This window comes from Juglans microcarpa x Juglans regia, chromosome 8D (genome assembly GCF_004785595.1).
Source record: "Juglans microcarpa x Juglans regia isolate MS1-56 chromosome 8D, Jm3101_v1.0, whole genome shotgun sequence".
NCBI classification, from domain to species: Eukaryota; Viridiplantae; Streptophyta; class Magnoliopsida; order Fagales; family Juglandaceae; genus Juglans; species Juglans microcarpa x Juglans regia.
In genome coordinates, this window is record NC_054608.1 from 22,847,253 (window position 1) to 22,864,927 (window position 17,675).

Below are 17,675 nucleotides of genomic sequence, written 5' to 3' on the forward strand. Positions count from 1 at the left end.
AACAAACCGAGTCTCCAAAGAACCAAGAGCAACAAGCTCACGAATATAATGGTAATTGAGCTCGAAGTGCATTGTTCGACCATGCAAGGTAGGATTAATGGTCATATGCAATGCACTGAGATTGTCACAATGGAGAGTAGGAGCTTTATGCAGTGGGACATCAAGGTCTCGTAAGAGAAAAGGAAGCCGTGTGAGCTTAGCGGCAGTGGAAGCCATTGATCTATACTCGGATTCAGTGCTTGAACGTGCCACTGTAGCTTGTTTCTTAGCACTCCAAGAAATACAATTACTCCCTAGGAAGGTGCAAAATCCAGATGTTGATCGACGAGTTAGGGGCATCCTGCCCAATCGGCACTGAATAGGCATAGAGATCAAGAGTGCTTGTAGCAAGGATGTGCATTCCATAGTGTGCAGTGCCCTAAATATACCAAAGGATGCATTTTACAAGCTGAAAGTGGGCAACAATTGGGGATTGCATGAATTGACATGCATAGTTAACGATGTAGGAGAGATTAGGTATAGTAAATGTCAAGTACTGCAAACCACCCACTAAGCTCTGGTACATTATTGGATCGGGAAACAAAGCTTGAGTAGCTGATTTGAGACGTCCTTTAGAAGGTATTGGAGTAGCAACATGCTTAGAGTTAGCCATATTTGCACAGTGGAGAAGATCCAAAGCATACGGATGCTAAAACATATCACTTCCAGACTTGTGAACTTCAATACCAAGGAAGTGATGAAGTTGGCCAAGATCTTTAATGGAGAATTGTTGAGCCAACTGAGATATGAAGGCATTAATTTGCTGAGTATTATCTCCTACAATCACCATGTCGTCAACATATAGAAGTAGAATCAAAATGCTGGATAAGGACTTGCATATAAATAAGCTTAGGTCTGTAGTGCTACAGAAAAAACCCATCTGAAGAAGAAAATCATTGAGACGATCAAACCAAGCCCTTGGAGCCTGTTTAAGGCCATAAAGTGCTCGATGTAGTTGGCAGACATGAGAGGGATAGCGTGGATCAGCATATCCTGGAGGTTGTTTCATGTACACAGGGCTATTGAGATAGCCATGCAAGAAGGCATTCTTGGCATCAAGTTGTCAAAGATCCCAATGTTTAACAACAGCCAATGTGAGCACAACATGTATCGTTGCAGGCTTTATAACTAGTGAAAAAGTTTATGAAAAATCAATACCATCCACTTGATTGAAACCCATGGCGATGAGACGTGCCTTAAGACGTTCAAGAGAACCATTTGGTAGTAGCTTAGCCTTGTAAACCCATTTACATCCTACTATATTCATCTCAGGATGAGGAGGAACCAACTTTCAAGTTTTATTTTCTGCCAGAGCTGCTATCTCTTCATCCATAGCAGTAGACCACCCTGAGTGATTTTTGGCTGATTTAATAGACTTTGGTATTGAAGGGATCGAGTGAGTGACATGCAGATCTGCATACTTTGGATTTGGCTTTCGAACTCTAGCTTTGGCTCTCGTAATCATGGTGTGCTAATTTTGTTCCGTAGACAAGGAAGCAGGTTGAGATAATTCATGAGATGAAGCTAATGCAGTAGTAGTGGAGTGGGCTCATGACACAAGGCTGGTTCAGCAGCAGGTTGAGAAGTCTCATGACATATTTCTGATGCAGCAGTAGGTTGTGAGGGTAAACTGATATGAATTGAGGCTGAGTCATAGATGTTTGATGGTGAGGCAAAAGTTGAAGGAGGCAGTATATCATTATGCTTAGCAAAAGTGCAGAACTCCCCTTCAACAAGAGTTTAACCACACAAAGAGTTGATTTGGAGTATGGTAGCAGATATTCATCAAACACAACATGTCGTGAAACATAGATACGACCAGTAGGTGGATATAAGCATTTGTACCATTTATGTTTGGTGCTATAACCAATAAAAACACAAGGCAGAGATTTTGGTTCCAGTTTATTGATGCACCAAGATAAGGAAAGCACCGAGAGCCAAGAACTCGAAAAGTGCCATAGTCAGGTGTCTTGACATATACCCCAGAGTAAGGAGAGTCTGTACCATGAGTGATTGATGGCAACCTGTTTAAGAGGAAAACAGCAGTGGAGAAGCAATCAAGCCAAAAACGAGATGGAAGTTGTGCATGAAACATCATTGCTAAACCAAGTTCTGTGTGCATGAAACATCATTGCTAAACCAAGTTCTGTGATGCTACAATGCATGCGCTTAGCTTTGCCATTTTGATCTGGAGTCTTTGGATAGGCAGACTGATGATGAATGCTATGTTGTTGAAAATATGTTGCAAATTATCTACTTGCAAATTCACCCCTTCATCGCTTTGGAAAATGTGAATTTTTGCATCAAACTGACATTGTACATAAGAATGTAATTGTTTGAAAGCATCAAAGAAATCTGACTTGTGTCGAAGAGGAATAAGCCATATAAAATTTGTAGAATCATCAACGAAGATAGCATAATATCTGTATTTATCCCGAGAAGAAATATGGGCAGGTCCCCATAGGTCACAATGAAGTTTAGTGAACGAAGTGGTAATTTTATAATTACTAGAGGCAAATGGGAGTTTACAAGACTTGCTCATTTGACAACTAGTACAAACACTCATAGATTGGAAAGAAATACAATTGATAAACTTCTTGGAATTGAGATAATTTAAGATACGATGATGCCAACATTGAATGGATGCTCGTCCGAACTTGGTGGAGAACAGTGCAGTTGGAGAAGATGAATGATCATGGGATCCCTCAAAAGTGTATAGGCCATTCTTTTTCCACCCCTTTGCTATTATTTTTTGGAGATCCTGTCCTTTAGCACAAAGCCAGGGCCATTAAACTCAAAGATAAGAGGATAGTCAGAAGTGAGTTTACTAACAGATAGTAAATCATTCTGTATATCAGGCACAACTAAGACATCTTTTAATTCTATAGAAGACGAACTAGATGAGAGTGTCATTGTGCCAATATGTGTGATAGGTAAGATATGCCCATTACTAACCATAACTCCATCAGATTTTGTATAAGGAGTTGCAGAGAGTAGATTACCTGTGGATGTTGTCATGTGGTCAGTAGCACCTGTATCGAGATGCCAAGAAGGATCTTGTATGTCACCAACTTGTACAATAGCAAATGCTTGAGGAAGATTATCTGTAGTGAATGAGTGATTGAATCGGTTAAAGCATTTGAGAGCTGTATGATATTTCTTATTACAGATTTGGCAGATTGGAGCATCATCCTTCTTGGTGGAGTATGGTGTGTTCCCTTGAGATTGGCTACTACCAGAAGACTGTCGAGAAGAAGAAGAAGTCTTGTTACCATATTGGTTTCCTTGAACAAATCCTCTCCCCTTGGTATTAAAGGAGGTAGATTTTCGTGGCCCTTCTTGTTTTTATAAGTTTTTTGGCCATAGAACACCATAACAGGTTCTGGAGTGCTTTCAATTTTGTGCCTGTCAGCATAGCTTTCAAGGTGAGTGACCACTTCAACATAGGATGGAATAGGAGGACTTAACATGGTAGCAGTAAAGATTTCAAAATCTTTGTCGAGACCATTGAGCAACCACCAAGATTTCTTGTGATCATGAACAGGTTTGCCAATGGCAGCTAGTTCATCACAGATAGTTTTGAAACGACAAAGATATGTAGTCAGGCTGTTAGTGCCACGAGTAATAGAAGTGAGCCTTTGCTTCAGTGCGAGGTTTAGATCAAAGGACACTTGAGCAAAAGCATGGATGAGTGCATTCCAAACTTCAGTAGCAGTGGCTAGACCAACCACAATACCCAGCACTTCTTTTGAAAGAGTAGCAGTAAGCCAACCCTTTACCAAACGATTTGTCCTACGCCATTTATGGTACGCAAGATTTGGGTGCACCTCATAATCAGAGGTGACAATGGTCTGTAGTGGAGTAGAGATCTCACCAGTAATGAAGCCTTGAAGGTCATAGCTTTCAAGGATGTTGATCATTTGGGTTTTCCATAAGAGAAAGTTGGTGGACGAGAGTTTCATGGACACAAAGTTGGAAATGTTTTGTATCACAGGGTAAGGATATTCCTCAGAGGACGGAGATGAAAGGGAGGAGTTGGTGGACATGGTTTCGAAAAAACAATTCTCTCTATCTATTCCCGTAGGCTCTTGATACCATGAAGAATTTTGAGAAATGTCTATCTCACGGGATGTAGATAGAGAGAGTATTGTATTGCTTATATACTAGTTACAAGGATACCAAAAGCTCATCAATAACTCTGTATAAATAAGGCAAGAAATGTAAATGTACAGCTAGACTTTCTAAACCTATACAATAGACTTAAACATATACAATATACTTTCCAAGTATGGTGGAGCTAGTCTGTTAAGGAGGATATGTAGCTGATTTACTCGTATCATGTGGCTGATTTGGTGCTGATGCGCTATCACTTAGATTGCTTCACTACCCAAACACAACAATATTCCACAAGAAGTATGGTAATGTGGAGATGGATATCCTCTCTTTGGCCAAATTATGGTCAAAAATTTGAAGAAGTTACCCTTTAACTCCCACATTTGGTTGAGCATTATACGGTTTGGTTTTGGGAATGCTACATTAGATCCCCATATTTGGGACACTACAGTAGCATCTTCTTTCGAGTTGTTTATTATTTTCTCCATTGTGTCGTTCACCCTACCACATTTACTCTCGCTCGTACCCTACATGCACCTGATTCTCCTTCACATCTATCAACAATAGCCCCTCCAATTGTCTTCTCTAATAAGTATCTCCACTTTTTCGAGACGCACACGCGCGCGCACATACACACACACTCTCTCTCTCTCTCTCTCTCTCTCTCTCTCTGTTCTATGCCTCAGAAATCGAGAAAGAACCTCTCTTGCTCTCACTCTCCCATAGAACAAGTTTCATTTGATTTCATCAAATTTATAATCAACCATTTTACTTAAGCATTTGTGTGATTTGTGATAGATTGGTTCGGCTTTATGATAGGTATGATATTTTCTTTGTAATTTGTGTTATTTGTGATAGATCAGTCTCTGTTCTTGAGTTATATAGTTTCCCTCTATTTCCATTAACTGTGAATTATTGTGAGTTATATGTTCTGAGTTACATATCTCTTGTTTCATTTTATTATTGTGGTAGCTATTGCGAGTGTGATTTGATCACTATATTGCATTGTTCTTGAATTTGTTGTTATAACAAATATTTTGCAACTTATGGTGTTGATATGCATGGACTGTCTTGGGGCTGTATTTGTAATGTAATGAGGTTGTGATGATGGTTGAATTGAATATTGAGAGTATAAAATCAACAGGTATTGTGAAAGGAGCTCGATTGAACAACGCCAATTCTAGCATGGGATGCATCACATTCTACCACAAATAACTTGTCAAAGTCTGGGCTCTATGGCAGGGTAAGCCGAATGGCCATTTTCATTGGGAAAGTTTTACAAATGCAACCGGAATTTGCAATCATTCGAGCTTGTACTTCTTTCCTCTACCTCACCATTGACATTTCTGAGCTCCCGTGTTATAAGCTTATTATACTTTTCTTTTATTTTCTCCATTGGGGTGAGTTGGCAGCTCTTAAAAATGACCACTAATTTTTTTCCCTCGACTGTTATGCTTTTCTCCAAACGATCAATATGTTCTTGAGTTATACCATTAATTGTTTCTTGGGTTGAGTTGATAACCCATTGTGCTCGATTATTTTTCTTAATTTGTTGTTGTGCTATTTGGCAATGCTTTGATATATTTTACTTAAGCATATTCTTGAGTTATACCTTTAACAATTGAAGTTCTTGGGGGTGGTTTGGTAGCACCTTGTGCTCGATTATGTTTCCACCTTTGTGTTGTTTTTTTGTTGTTTTGTTATTTGGCTCTGAGTAATTATAATTTAGTTATGCATATTCTTAAGTTATGACATTCCCCCTATTGTCCTTGGGGTTGTTTGGCATCCCCTTGTGTTTGAAACCAATCACTTTGTTGTGCTGTTATACTGTTATTCTGTTATTTGACTTTGCTGGGATATAATTTAATTATGAATGTTCTCAAGTTATGTCATTCTCTCTTTGAAGTTATTGGAGTGGTTTAGCAGCCCTTGTGCTTGATTATCTTTACAATATATAATATTGTTGATCTTTTGGTTATTATAGGTATTTAAGGCCCGGTTTGGATACACAAAACATCTCATCTCATTTCATCATTACAATTTTTTCAAACTCCCACACAAAATATAATAAACAATTCAACTTTTTCAAATTACAAAATAAAAATAATATTAAAAATTTATATTTTGACAATATTTTATTCAACTTTTAACAAAACATCTCATTTTATCTCATCTGAACTGCGTAACCAAACGAGGTGCTAAGTACGTACTCTTAGGACAACATCAATTATCTTAGGACAAAATTCTGTACTCTAATTTTATTAAAATATTCGTTCCAATCTAATTTTGCCCTGATCGTTTTTCTTTTTCCTTGACAAATATTACAAAGAAGGTGGTGAGTTGGGAAGTCATGGTGGCTTGAATACAAAAATGGGGATCTAGAAGGTAGCTCGAGATCATGGATTGAATGGGAATGCAACCCATTAAATTATTGGTGACGACCCATTTGGTTAAGTTGTGCACAACAAAGTTGGCATTTCTATAGATTTTCTAAGCTCTCTAGAAAGTTGTCTCTCAATGTCTTGGTGATGTATTTGATCACACGTGAAATTTTCTAGTCAGACGTGACCTGGTCATGTTGGGTTGCCATGATCATGTCCCATCTTATAGAATTATGCGCTCCATCCGAAGCTTCTTAGCTTCATCAACTGCTAAAAGAACATTGCTTCCCCCATATATACTAGGGTCATCATTTGAGTAGTCATAGGTTGTCCATACATGTAGGAGTTTTTCGTAATCCTGAGAAACCACTGCTAGCATATGGAACATCGGCTTGTAGTTGCAACAAAACTCAGTTTGTAGTGGTCTCGGGAAAGTGGTACCTAGGCTTTAGTAGTCGTGCTTGTTTCCTTGAGGACCATGTTTCACTACATTCTTTTAACAGTGTTAACCAATGCCAGAATGTTGGGAGTGTCTTGGCCGTTTAGGGTCACCTCGTTCCTCAGAAACAATGTCATATCCATAGCAATCACTACAAACAGTAGAAAATTATGAGACTTAACGAAATGGAAACTAAACAAGAGGAAGGATTTAGAATGATCCTGATCGATTCTATCATGGGTATAATTGTGTATATATATATATATATATATATATATACAATTAGAAAGGTAAGAAATTTATTTACTATAGTTCTAAAACTAATATTATTTCTTTGGCTCATATAAAGGAGGTGGAGGAGCATTGGCATTGGAGAGTTGGGCCTTGCAAGGGACAGGGTGATGGAGAGTTTCCTATGGACAATTGGAGTATCATTTCAACCTGAATTTGGACATTTGAGGAAAATTTCCACAAGGATCTATGCACTGATAATAACAATAGATGATGTATATGATACTTTGCATGAACTTGAGCTCTTCCCTGATATAGTTGAGAAGTTTGTATTAATGTAGTAGTATATCTCTTACATTGCTTCATCAATAGCTTATCGTTCATAATCTTTGAGATGTAGGTGAGATATCAATGCAATGGAACAACTAATTCTTTACTATATGCAATTATATTTCCTTACCCTTTACAACTCCATTAATGAAATGGCTTTTAACACTCAAGGAAAAATGACTCAACACCATTCAGTACCTTAAAAAGGGGGTATGAGCTTCACTTCTATATATATATATATATTCAGCATTATATACTCTAGCATTTGTTGTATATTATAACTCTTCTGCTTCATTGATCCACAATAAATATTTTAGTGGGCAGATTTATGTCGATCTGCCCCATAGATCCACTATCATCCAATACACCACCACAACCAACAAGGCCCGGGTTTCCAAGAGATGAGCATCAATGTTAAACTTCATTTTCCCAACTGCATGGGGGAAGTCTCCAGTGCAAGAGCAGGGGATTTTTTTTGTTTTTTGTTTTAATAATGCTAGTTCCACCCCTCCCAGCTCCCGCAAGGGAGCTACCGCTTGCATTTTGCTTTTGTTTTTTTGTTTTTACATCGTGATTAAAGAAATATTTTTTAATAATGTTGTGAATTTAAAAAAATATATTTAAAAGTGTTAAAACAATACATATAAAACAAGCCAAAAAAAAAAAAAAAACACACCAAAATAATTAGCGGTGGCTACAGTGCCTTGTTTTTCTGTAATCTTTTAAGAAAAATAATACTCTCACCATTGGTTTTTACCGCTCGGTGTTATCGTTGGAATTGTTTATTTTATTTTTGAATTTTTCTTTTTACTTAGTGATTAAGGAAATATTTTTTAATAATATTGTGATTTTTTATTTTCTTAAAAAATATTTGAAAGTGTTAACAAATACATGTAAAAAAGTAATAAAACAAAAAAGATCAAATATACCTAACGGTAGCTCCCAGTGGGAGCCGAAAACGGTGGACATAACATCATCCTTTTATTTTAGCTTGCAGCTGATGAATTTGCAAACTCAACAAAGAGCAAGAATCTTGGACTCTTAAAATCATTTTTGGATTTAACAAGCCATTCGAATCATGTAACCAATGAATAACATGATTTATTACTGCTTGAGCCGATGACACGACTCCGTTGAATACACAATTATTTCTTAACAACCATAATTCCCAAAGAATGATCATCGGTACCATAGTTGTCAGCCTACTACTAACATGATCTTTCATTAGACTACTTCTTCTTCTTTTTTTTTTTTCTTTTTTTTTTTAATTTATTATTATTTTTTTTTATAGAAAGAGGACGGTACCAGCCAACCAAAATCAAGATATTTTTCAGATAATGAACTAATTATGGCCAGGTGCTATGTTCCGTAATAAAAGGTAAAAAAGAGTACTACACATATTTCCACAAAGACCAGCTGCCAAGGATGTTAAAGGGCATTGTCAGGATTGATAAAGTGAGCCTCCCGTCCATTCGTATGTAATTGGTTGTGTGGTTCGTTTTGGTGTTTCTTTGTTTCTAGGCCTGTTTAGTTTTTTGTGTTTTTCTTATAGGCCTGTTTAGTAGTTGTGTTGGTTTGATTGTTTTATTTTGGTTGGATATTAGGGATGGTTTATTATTTTATCTGTAAATCTCTAGTGTCGGTCTTGTTACTATGATATTCTTCCGTCATAAGTGAGGACTATTAATAAAATTGAGACGGGATCACTATTGGATATGTGGCCTCCGGCTCTTCTTAAAAAAAAAAAAAGATTTCCACAAAGACGAATGAGACTTTTGCAGAGGATGCTGATAAGGAGCAGTTAGGACTTCAGCATATTCTTGATGAATGAAATCAGTCCATACAGATGAAGAGTTTAGAAGTAGCCATGCAAGTTTACAATATACAGCCTTGAAGACATGCTGTAAACTTCTTAGCCCAATACCACCCTCTTCTGTCGATTTACAACTATGATCCCAGGATACCCATTTCCTCTTCCCACGCCCTTCATATTCACCCTAGAAAAAAACTTGAGAAAATCTGATGAAGAGGATTTCTTAATGAGCAATGCTACACAACCTCCTCAATCTCCACACACTATATTTTTTAAAATTTTTTAATATTTTTTTAAATTTTTTTTTGAGTTTATTCCTTTTAAACTAATTCAATTCTTCTATTTATTATTCATATATTAAATATTTGATAAAATAAAATAACAACAAAAATTAAAAAAAGTGTGGTGTGTGGAGGTTGTGTGAATAGTAGGAGGTTGTGTAGATTTTTTCTTAATAAATCCCTTAGGAGCATTTGAGAAATTCTCGTTTGTTTTCACAACACTTATGAACTCATCTTATCTAATCATTACAAGTTTCTCAACTTTTCACACAAAATAAAATAAATAATTCTACTTTTTCAAATCTCAAAACAAAAATGATATTAAAAAAAATATATTTTAACAATATTTTATTGAATTTTCAACTTTAATATCAACTCATCTCATCTCATCTCATCTGCGAAAATAAATTGTAAGCTTTTTAAAATATATAGGTGCTCCTAAGTAAGTAAAAGGGAATTAAGCCTCCCTAAAGGAATTAACTGACTTTATTAATGCTTTTATGGAGAATGAGGTACAAAGTTGTGTACCAAAAAGGAACTATTTTGCGGGTTTATTAACTGCCCCGATCCATTCTCATACTTTTCTAGAAAACTGAATACCTTTGCAAGACTACTTCTTGATCCATTTGTGAAAATTAGTATATCATCTACAAATAATAAATGTGAGATAGAAACACAACCTCTTGGCACTGAAAGAAATAATTCATCCCTCATGTAGCAATTCAGTCAAGCCTTTGCTCAAAGGATCCTCACTCAAGATATTTAAAAAAAAAAAAAAAAAAAGTGGTGAAAGACGATCACCCTACCTTAAACCACTGCCCGAGCTGAAAAAACCTTTATGAGTGCCATTCAAACAAATGGAAATTTTTTTGACTCTTTAAAACATTGCTCTATCAGCATAATTTACTGAGCAGAAAATTCAAAATTAGACAAAACTTTGGATATATAAGACCAGTAAACTCTATCAAATGTCTTAGCCATGTCAATTTTAAGAATGACATTCCCCCCTTTAGATTTTTTGGCTGAACTGCAGGTCTGCTCCTAAGCCAATGCAATCTTTTCTGTCCTAAGTCTTCCACTTACAAATGCACCTCGATTAAGAGAAATCAACTTTGGCAGTAAATGAGTCAATTTTCCCACAATTATTTTAGAAAAATTTTTGTAGGAAACTTGATACAAACGGATGGGCCTAAATGAGGAAACTTCCTAGGTTTCTCTTACCCTAGGAAGAGAGTGATAAAAGATGCTTTGTAGTAGTCACTTAAAGCGCTCCTGAAAAGAACTCGCTTGCATGCAGCCATTAAAAGATCTTGAGCAACTACAGACCATCAGGATTGATAAAATGCAGTAGAGAGCCCATCAGGACCTGGAGCCGAATCACCAAGGATAGGAAAAAATTAAAAAAAAAAAACTTCTTTTAACTCTTTAGTGGTTGGAGGAGCAAGCAACAATTTATTATTAGCATCAGTAACCAAATTAGGAATAGATGAGAAAAAATCATTAATAGCGAAAGAAAATAAAAGTATGTCCCCTCATTTTGACTTCTCATTTTGACCTCTTATATATTTAATTTTTTTTAAATTTTTTTTTAATAGCTAAGGAAGTGACTATTAGTGTATTGAAATATTTTTTAAAACTATTTAAAAATATTTTTAAAAATAAAAATCATGATTAACAGTACCCATTAGCAAAATACAGGAGATATTAATCATGATTAATGTCCACATGCTACAACACAGCCTTCAACTTCGCCCATATATAATATGTCCAGAATTGTCGTCTTAGGAGTAAGACTTTATGTCATGTAGACCTTAAATTTGCTTACAATGATTACAAAAGAGATTTAGAACCCGTTTAGATAGTGAAAATATTTCATCTCATTTCATCATTATTATTTTTTTAATTTCCCTCACAAAATATAATAAATAATTCAACTTTTTTAAATTCTAAAATAATAATAATATTTAAACAATATTTTATTCAATTTTTAACTTTTAATTTTTATCTAAAATCATCTCATCTCATCTCATCTTACTATCTCTACCGCACCTTAGGAAAAATATAAAGGTCCTCCCCCCTCTCCCTCAAATTTTGATATTTTCATTAGTTTATTCAAAAGCTATGAAAAGAAAGTGTATAATATACCACGAGACATGCGGTTAATGGTGGTTTTAGACTTCATAATAATCCCGTAAAGTAAAAAAAGAAAGTTTATTCAAATTTTGATATTTTCATTAGTTTATTCTTTAAAATTTCAATTTTTTAATAAAAAAATAAAAACAATTTTCTCCAAATAAATTTGTAACTATTTTAAATGTAAATGGAGAAAATCCCTTGGGCCAGGCTAGAAACAAGGCCCAAGTCAGAGCCCAGATATCAAGTCTGGGCAAGGCCGAATATGTTGGGAAGACTCGGGTTCATGGTATGAGATCCGAGTCGAGCCATGCTCATATAAAAAATCCGGTTAGAAGATATAAGAAAGTCTTAAGGAAGAAGGAACACCTCATTCAATGCAATCCAGGAATATCTAGGGCAATTCACATCATGCATTAATGAGACAGGGGAAGCTTGAGAAGTAAGACACGCCGCATTAATGAGACAGGAGACACTCAGAGAGGAAAGCATGACGCATTCAATGCAACTTAGAACTCGGAACTCACACGGCAAACCTAAGTGCCTTATAGCTCGTCGAGTAGGTAGCGCGAATATCCTATCTCCTACCAAGCAACACCCCACTACCATGGAGACCAGGTAGTGGGGTGAGATCGCCCAGACCCGCAAAATACAACATCAACAGTGGTGCTGTCTGTGGGATTTTTTGTTTCCCATAAATAACGTGTCCTTTGTATGTCAACAACAACATGCTTTCAGAGCTTGCGATGTGAAAAGGCCGCATTTGAAGCCATGAAAGGGAGAATCAACGAACAAGCCACAATCATACAGAAACTTATCAACGACATGGAGACACTTCGTTGCGAAAATGTAGTATTATGAGGGGATAGCGGGGAACTAGAAGGAGACCAATAGAGTCATAACTCCGAGATCCGCCAATGCCCCGATGCAACAGCTGCGGAGGAAGAACGACGAAGGGTGGACCTCCAGCTACAAAAGCTTAACAACAAGTATGATGAGGTGGTTAAGCAGATAGAACCTCCATCAACTATAGACCAACTTCTTGCCAACACTAAGTTACCATACAACGCCGAGGTTATGGCGATGCCTTTACCTCCTAGATTTAAAGTACCACAAATGGAAGCATATGATGGGTCAAAAGATCCCTTGGAACACCTGGAAACTTTCATGACTCATATGACTCTACACGGTTTCCCAAGCAAAGTCGCATGCAGAGCATTTCCCCTTACGTTGAAGGGAGCAGCATGAGCTTGGTTTGGGCCTTTACAACCTAAGACTATTGTCTGCTTCAATGAGTTGGCTTGTCTCTTCTTAACACAGTTCATGGTTAGCCAAAAGAGGAGGAGACTTGCCGCCTATCTCCTAACGGAAAAATAGAGAGACAATGAGAGTCTCAAGTCATACATTTCTCACTTTAACAAAAAGCGCATGACTAAGGATGATCAAGATGAAAAAATCACCTTGGTGGCATTATTGGGGGGAGTCTGGCCTCGCAATATTAAGGGAGTTCATGGCCCGCGCAGACGATTTCATAAATGCTGAAAATACACTCTGGGCATTAACGGCTCCTAGACAAACCAAAATGGAGAGAGCAGACAAAAGGCCGACAGACTAAAGCAGAAGGATAGCTCGAGGAGAGGACAAGAAGAGAACCCATGAAAGAAAATGAAAGCAAGAGCAAATTTTTCGTGGAAAAGCCGCGCCACGTCTACACTTCAACATGGCGGTAAAAGCTGAGAAAGAACCAAGCCCCCAAGGTGAGTGAAGACAGAGTGCAGTTTATTTTAAATACTGTACCTACCACAAAATGGGTGGCCATCGAACTGAAGATTGCGTCACTAAAAGGCCAAAAATAGAAGAAATGAATGCTCGGATAGATCACTATGGTGATGATAGACATAACTAGCAGTGTGTGATCATTGGCACTTTACTCGGACAAGTCGAAGCCCTATTCGGAGAAACTGAAGCCTTGCCCAGAGAAGTAGAAGCTAGGCCTGGATAAACAGGAATCTTGCCCGGAGGAGCAGGAGAAACAGGAACCCAGACAGAAGAGGAGCTACAGATTGGCACCAAGCAAATCCACATCGAGAGAGCAATCATAGAAGAGAAGCCCTGATAGGCGAAATATGTATGATAGCTAGAGGACATGTTGGGGGAGCTACCACCTCATTGGCTCGAAAGGCTCATGCTAGGAAAGCCAGGTACAAAGAAGTATTCACTTCCTGGCGCCAAGGGTCAACCAAGAGAGCACTTCATAAATTTCAGGAAAATGATGAAGAAGGCTTGCAATGCCCCCATGATGACGCCTTGGTCATAACAATGCAAATCACCAATTATTTGACTAGGAGAGTATTGATCGATAATGACAGTTCTGCTGACATCTTATTTTGGGAGGCACTCACTTGAATGGGGATCACGTCAAACTGTCTGCGTCCGGCACTAACACCCCTCAAGGGCTTCACATGAGATATGGTTCAACCTATTAGAGCAATCACTCTACCCATCTTGGTCGGAACAGCTCCCAGGACGACATCTCTCATGGTCAACTTCCTCGTGGTTAAAGCCCCCTCTTCATACAATGCAATTCTTAGGCGTCCCGCCCTAAACCACATGAGAGCGGTAACTTCCACATACTACCTCAAGGTAAAATTTCCAACTCCATATGGGGTAGGGGAGATACGCTGGGAATAGAAGAGCATGAGAGATTGCTATGCATAGGAAATGAAGCCCGATGCAATTGAGGTCCAAACTCTGAAGAAGATCAAGAAGAAATCATCCTACCCTCGACTCCGGTGTTGACTGAGCTGGATAGAGAGGTAAGAGATGAAGAAGGCTTACGGCAGGCAGAGCCCAACGAACCCTTGGTCCTGGTGCCAGTAGATTCAGAAAGACCGGAGCATACTGTCTGAGTAGGAACTAAGATGTTCACAGATCTAAGCCAAGCCATGATACAGCTCCTCGCCGAACATCGAGACGTGTTTGCATGGAGCCACAAGGAGATCCCAGCATTGATGCGTTCATAATTGAGCATCGCCTTAGTGTGGACCCTGCGGTAAAAAAGGTCAAGCAAAAATGCCGCAACTTTAGTTTAGAAAAGAATGCAGCCATTGTCGAGGAGGTGGACCGACTTCTAGCTGCGGGATTCATCAGGGAAGTATACTATCAAGAATGGCTCTCCAATGCCATCTTCGTAAAAAAAGCAAGTGGAAAGTGGAGGATGTGTGTAGACTTCATGAACCTAAACAAAAGCTTGCCCAAAAGACAGCTTCCCTTTACCACGAATAGATTTGATAGTGGACTCAACGGCTAGACACCCCCTACTCATCTTTATGGATGCATATTCGGGATACAACCAGATCAGGACGCATCCGGATGATGAAGAAAAAACAACATTCATTACCGATAGGGGTCTCTACTACTGCAAAGCAATGCCATTTGGTCTCAAAAATGCGGGAGCAAACGTACCAACATCTAGTCAACCGGATGTTCAAAAATCAAATCAGGCGAAATATAAAAGTCTATGTAGACGACCTTTTAGTTAAGAGCAAGAAACCAGAACAACATATTGATGACCTCAGAGAAGCTTTCGCAATGCTCAGAAAGTATGGGATGAAGCTCAATCCACTCAAATGTGCGTTTGGCGTCGAGTCCAAGAAGTTCTTGGGTTTCATGGTCTCTGAGCGAGGAATGAGGCCAATCCCGAGAAAGTCAAAGCAATTATAGACATGCAGCCACCACGGACGATCAACGAAGTTCAAAAGCTTGCTGGAAGAGTGGCCGCTCTGAGTCATTTTATTGCAAGATCGACCGATCGTTGCCTACCTTTCTTCAAAGTCCTTAGGAAAGCACGAGAATGGGAAGACGAGTGTTAACGGGACTTTGGTGAATTAAAAGAATATTTAGCCCATCCACCACTCCTCAGTTAGACCAAACCAGGAGAAGACCTGACTGCGTATCTGGCAGTATCGCCGAATGCTATATCCGCCGTGCTTACCTGGAACGAAGAGGGAGTCCAACGACCTTTCTACTACATAAGCAGGGGCTTTCGAGGAGTAGAAGCTAGATATCCCTAAACCGAGATGTTAGCATTCGCATTGGTTATCGCTGCCAAACAACTGCGACCATACTTTCAAGCTCACTCAATAAAGGTACACACATATTTCCCTTTGAGGTAATATTGCATAAACCTGATGTCTCAGGCTGAATGATTATCTGGGCAATCGAATTGAGCGAGCTCGAAATCGAATACTTCCCCTAAACCACAATTAAAGGGCAAGTATTCGCGGATTTTGTGGTGGAATACTAAACATTTGAAGAAATATTTTGTATAAAGGTTGTGATGATACCCTGCAGTATAAGGTGATTTGTTAAATAAAATTTCCATAAACTAACTTCAAATGTTCTAATCTGCTGTCTTCTACAGTCAAAATTGTTTCAAATTGAATGACCAACGTCAACAATATGGGTCATTTGGGCATCGCTTGAGCATCCCAATACGCCTCCATCAAAACAAATCTCAAGGCGGGAAAGGTCAAGGACTGACGGGCCTTCGTAAGGAACAAGCCCAGTCCATTGATTGGCCACTGGGTATTGGCTAAGGACCAAAGCCTTGAGCTCTGCCCATACACTAGCCACTCAGAACACAAGTCTCTCGATTTGTCAAGCCTCGTGCAAGGTTGCTGCCTGCAATACATTGGCTAAGGACTAGGGCCTCCAGGCTCTGCCCTAAATAATAGCCAGTTGGAACACAAGCTAGTCCTAAGATTGGACTTGCCGGCCATCGCGGGGTACAAGCCGAGTCAATTGATTGGCCACGGGGTAGTGGCTAAGGACCAGAGCCTTGACCTCTACCTAAACACTAGCCACTCGGAACACAAGTCTCTCAACTTGTTGCTGCCTGCGATACATTTGCTAAGGACTAGGGCCTCCGGGTTCTGCCCTGAAGTCAAAACACAAGCCAGTCCTGAGATTGGACTTGCCGGGCATCGCGGGGTAAAAGCCCAGTCCATTGATTGGCTACGGGGTATTGGATAAGGACCAGAGCCTCGAGCTCTACCTAAACACTAGCCCTTCGGAACACAAGTCCCTCGACTTATCAAGCCTCATGCAAGGTTGCTGCCTGTGATACATTGGCTAAGGACTAGGGCCTCTAGGCTCTGCCTTAAATAATAGCCAGTCGGAACACAAGCTAGTCCTGAGATTGGACTTCCCGGCCATCGCGGGGTACAAGTCGAGTCAATTGATTGGCCATGGGGTAGTGGCTAAGGACCAGAGCCTTGACCTCTACCCATACACTAGCTACTCGGAACACAGGTCCCTCAACTTGTCGAGCATCGTGCAAGGTTGTTGTTTGTGATGCATTAGCTAATGACCAGGGCCTCCGGGCTTTGCCCTGAACAATAGCCAGTTGAAACACAAGCATGTCCTGAGATTGGACTTGCCGGCTATGGCGGGGTATGAGCCCAGTCCATTGATTGGCCACGGGGTATTGGCTAAGGACTAGAGCCTTGACCTCTGCCCATACACTAGCCACTCAGAACACAAGTCCCTCAACTTGTCGAGCCTCAGGCAAGGTTGCTGTCTGCGATGCATTGGCTAAGGACTAGGGCATCCGAGCTCTACCATGAACAACAACTGGTTGGAACACAAGCTGGTCCTAAGATTGGACTTGCCAGCCATTGCGGGGTAAAAGCCCAGTCCATTGATTGGCCACAGGGTATTGGTTAAGAACTAGAGCCTTGAACTTTCCCCATACTCTAGCTACTAAGAACACAAGTCCCTCGACTTGTCGAGCCTCGTGCAAGGTTGCTGTCTATGATGCATTGGCTAAGGACCAGGGCCTCTGGGCTCTGCCTTGACAACAGCTAGTCGAAACACAAAACAATCCTAAGATTGGACTTGTCAGCCATTGCAGG